This window comes from Aotus nancymaae, unplaced genomic scaffold (assembly GCF_030222135.1).
Source record: "Aotus nancymaae isolate 86718 unplaced genomic scaffold, 86718_ANA_hifiasm-v0.15.2.pri h1tg000058l, whole genome shotgun sequence".
Lineage (NCBI taxonomy): Eukaryota > Metazoa > Chordata > Mammalia > Primates > Aotidae > Aotus > Aotus nancymaae.
The window spans coordinates 18,103,894-18,108,576 of NW_026988472.1; the positions used below are offsets into that span (position 1 = coordinate 18,103,894).

The 4,683-nt window shown below is 50.1% G+C and overlaps 1 long non-coding RNA gene across 1 annotated transcript; it reads right to left on the reverse strand.

Annotated features, from left to right (window-relative positions):
- Positions 1-2,308: 2,308 nt before the first annotated feature.
- On the reverse strand, positions 2,309-3,352 carry LOC110568788 (uncharacterized). Its single transcript, XR_002478969.1, has 2 exons — positions 3,188-3,352; positions 2,309-2,993 (listed from the first exon to the last, which is right to left on the reverse strand). It is a non-coding gene; the product is annotated as an uncharacterized LOC110568788 (long non-coding RNA).
- Between the last annotated feature and the right edge of the window lie 1,331 nt (positions 3,353-4,683).

The window sequence follows — 4,683 nt, forward strand, 5'->3', positions numbered from 1 at the left end:
CTCAGCACTTTGAGAGGCCGAGGTGGGCGGATCACAAAGTCAAGAGTCTGAGACCAGCCTGGCCAACATGGTGAAACCCCGTCTCTACTAAAAATACAAAAATTACCTGGGCATGGTGGTGCCCACCTATGTAATCCCAGCTGCTTAAGAAGCTGAGGCAGGAGAATCACTTGAACCCAGGAGGTGGAGGTTGCAGTGAGCCGAGATCGTGCCACTGCACTCCAGCCTGGGTGACAGAGTGAGACTCCGTCTAAAATAAATAAATAAATAATTTTTAAAAATAGGTAAATAAATAAAAATAAAGCCCTTAGAAAGGTGCCTGGAGACCGGGCACGGTGGCTTATGCCTGTAATCTCAGCACATTGGGAGGCCGAGGCAGGTGGATCATCTGAGGTCAGGAGTTTGAGGCCAGCCTGGGCAACGTGGTGAAACCCTGTCTCGACTGAAAATACAAAAACTAGCTCTGTGTGGTGACAAGTGCCTATAATTCCAGCTACTCAGGAGGCTGAAGCACGAGAATCTCTTGAACCTGGTAGGTGGAGGTTGCAAAGAGCCGAGATCGCACCACTGCACTCCAGCCTGGGCAACAGAGCGGGACTCCATCTCAAAAAAATTAAATTAAATTAAAAAAAGAAAGGTGCCTGGAACATAGTCAACAGTCAGTACATTTAAACTGCTGTTGCTATTATTATGGCTGACGGGAGAGTGTTGCAGAAACAGAGTGGGGATTAAGTGAGAGACCTCCGGAGAAATAAGGAGGCGATGAGTGTTTGCAGGTGCTCCTGCAGCAGGGCGCCATGGATTTGCTTCAATGCAGAGCGCCACTGGACTCTCCTCACTGCAGATGGAACCATGCTGCCAGGGCAGAGGGAGGCAGCCCTCAGAACCGTGCCATGGATGCTAGGCCACAGGGTCGTGCCCATCCTTGGGTGAGGAAACCGATCTTCTGCACATGCTTCCCCGGTGTTTAAAACTCCCTCTCTGGAAGAATCAGAGAACGCTTTAGACAGGTTGTGCTGTGGCTGGAAATAGAATCGCTGGGATCTCTCGTTTCAAGTTTTCCGTACATGTTAATTTCCTTTTGCTGAAAGGAAAAACACTTGATTCTAATTTATTTGTAGGCCTGAAATGAGATTTTTCCTCAATTGGAAGATGTGATGTGCCGTGTACACTAAATGAGAGAAGGGTTGGGAAAATGTAAGCAGGAAACTTTTACTGCAGAAGTAAAAGGAATTACTTAAGCGAAAGCCAATCTGAAAAGGTTGCATACTGTATAATTCCAACTATATGACATTCTGGAAAAGGCAAGACTATGGAGAAGGTGAAAAAAAATTCAGCAGCTGCCAGATGTTGTGGAAAGGGGGGATGAATAGGTGGAGCAAAGTGGATTTTTAGGGCAGTGAAAATCCTCCGTGTGACACTATCATAGTGGATGTGTGGCATTATGCATTAGTTCAATTCCACAGAATGTACCACAGCAAGAGTGAACCCTCATGTCAGCTGCGGCTCCTGGGTGATAAGATTCCCATGCTAGGAGGATGCTGTCGGGAATATGGGGAATCTCTGCGCCTTCCTATTTTGCTGTGAACCTAAAACTGCTCTAAAAAAAATAAAGTCTATTTAAAAAATAAAAAAGCAAAATGAAAATGCAAGCTTGGTTTTGAGGGCATATTATTTAGAACTCTGCTGGGTGCAAGTAACAGAAGTTTCTAGCTCACTGAGTCTCAGAAGGACGTTATAGGTCATAGGTGCCTCGGGAACAGGGAGACAGGGATGATTACAGCTGCTGGGAGGAGGCTGCAGTGAGGTGGAAGGCAGAATCCCCGTGGCCTTTCTCTCCCCAGCTCCCCTGTTTACACAGGATCCTCTCCCGCTTTCCATAGACACTGTTTGTCCTTTCTCTACCCCAATCTAAAATTCCTGGGCCAGGGGACGCTGGTGGCGCAGTGTTTGGGGCAGCTCCCAGCCCCAGCAACTCTGGTCATGGGGGTGGAGGTGCGGGTATGGTTCCATGGAAGTTGCCAGCAGAAATCTGCAAGGAAGTGAATGTGCGTGTTGGGTGGGCCAGGGCGCTTTCAGGGGGGCCTCGTTTTGTAATAGTCGTGCCCCCATCGCCACCCCCGCAGGAATATGGTGTTCGTTCCTGGCTGAATTAGGCCCCGCTTTCTGTGCTTGCTGTCGACACCCGCTTTCCTTTTGATTTAAGGCCGTTGCAGGGCTCCGCTTTGGAGCGGGCATTGGAGGAATTCTTTAGCCACCAAGCAGCCTCCGTGTGTCCCTCTTATATAACAGAGCCACCGAGAGGCTGTTTGCATTCTGCCTGCTTTTTTTCCGTTGCAGTAGTTTATTTATTAATTAGTGTGCAAAAGATAAAAAAGAGGTAATAAGCTTGTTTGTGTGCTAGTCCACGTGTTCTGTGTGCTCATTTTTTCTGCAGCCTGGCATCGGGAACCGGAACGTTTGGCCCCAGGAGAGGAGGCCGGGACCCAGGGTTCCAGAATCTTACCGTGCAGAGGCGACAGGCCAATGCAGTTCGTTCCTTTTCCTCCCTCCCTCTCTTCTCCCCGCCATCTTCCTCCCTCACCCACTCCCTCCTCCCTCCCTCACCGCCCCCCCCCACCCCCCCGGGTTCTGGGCGTCCTTGGAAGGAAAGGAGAGTGGCCTCCAGGTCGGATAACTCGCAGCCGTCATGGCAAACATCGCTAGGAAGCGGGGAAAGGAACCATCGGGCGGTTGAAACTTGGGTTCCAGGCGGCCTCTGGTGGCGCTCGCGGAGGAAGTGCCGCGCGGCCGCGCCCCTCACCCCTCAGCCGGGGACTCTCAGACACCTCCCGGGCGGGCCACCCCGCTGGGGTCTGCTCTGGCCGCTGTCCCCCTGCCTCATTTGCCACGCGCCCCTTCACTTCGGGGGTGCACGCGGGGGCATCTCCGTTTCCACAGTGTGGTGTTGAAATCCGCAACGATCACAGCCCAGGGGGAACTCGGCGGGGAACCTGGGCAGGATGGATGCAGGGTCTGGCCAAGACAAGCTTCTGGCCCCTCCTGCAGCGCTTTGTAATGGAGGCTGACCCGCCTTTTCCGTGGTCGCAGCGAGGGAGAGCCTTGTCGCCCCTCGCAGCACCCCCACCCCCACCCCCACCTCCACCGTCCAGCGGCGGCCCTAGCGTCAGTCTGCACAGTTACCAACCTGAGCAGCCCCGCAGCACGGCACCCAGCCAGCAGGAGGGAGGGAGGGCCAAGGTGGCTCCCCGGGGAGGCTGGACGACCTCTTCGTCCCCCACCCCTCGCCACCCCGGACTTGGGGCCTGGGGGCTTCTGCACTGTTGGAATCCTGCCTGTTGGGGGCGCGGGCTGCCTTGAGAGAAGTTTCTGGATGTAGAGTCAGTTGGGCTCCCTCCCTGCCTTCCCCGCCCCGCCCCCCACCTCCAGAGACATCCAGGAAATGTACAGATTTCTACGGCACTCTGGGGTCAAAATGCGACCCGGTGGGAAAAACATGTATTTCATTTTCCCTGTATTATGTAATCATGTAAAGAAAATTAAATACATTTTAAGCTGGGGTGGTGCTTTCTGTAACGGAATGAAAAGCACCTCCAAGGCTTCAACTTAAAAAGAAAAAAAGGAAAAGGAGGAAAGCTTTTTTAAAAAGTTAACTGGGTAAATCTTTAAAAACAAAAAGCAACATAAAAAGAAAATTAAATACAAGCCATTAGGGAAGTGTGACATATCAAGCATGTATATAAAATTTTCTAATGAAATCTTTCCAACCCCCTCTTAGCTTCTTTTTTACTTACTATTATAATTTCAAACAGACATAAAAGTAGATAGTAGGTAACAAACCCCTACCTTCAACAATGACCAACGTAGCCCAGGTGGTACTCATGCCTGTAATCCCAGCACTTTACGAGGCAGAGGCGGGCCGATCATTTGAGCCCAGGAGTTCGAGACCAGCCTGGACAACATAGTGAGACCTCCATCTCTACAAAACAATTAAAAAATTAGGTAGGCTTGGTGGCAGGTGCCTGTAGTCTCACCTACTCATGAGGCTCAGGCGGGAGGATCACTTGAGCCCAGGAGGTTGCAGTGAGCTGTGATCTTGCCACTTCGACAAAGCAAGACCATGTCATCAAAAAGAAAAAAAATTTACCAATGTAGGGCCATTTTTTTTCACCTATATTCCCACTTGCTCTCCCTCATTATGTATTTTTATTTTTTAATAATAAGATAAATTGAGCTTGTGTTTTAATTAGGCTTGGCTGTGTAACAAGCCACCCCAAAACTTAGTGGCCCAAAGCAACCATAGTTTACTATTTCTCACCATTCCAGTGATTGGCTGGACAGTTCCTCTGCCAGTTTTGACTGGAGTTCCTCCTAAAATGTGTAAGATGGCCCCTCATCCTCTAATAGGCTAGATGGGCCTCCTTATATGGCACCTAGAGTTTGCTTTTTTTTTGCTTCCATCAACATAACTTTCTTTTCTTTCTTTCTTTCTTCCTTCCTTCTTCCTTTCTTCCCTTTCTTTTGAGATGGGGTCTCACTCTGTTGCCCAGGCTGCAGTGCAGTTGTGCCATTATAGCTCACTGCAGCCTCAAACTCCTAGGCTCAAGCAATCCTCCTGCCTCAGCCTCCTGAGTAGCTGGGACTAAGCACACAACAACACACCTGTCTAAATTTTAAAATTTT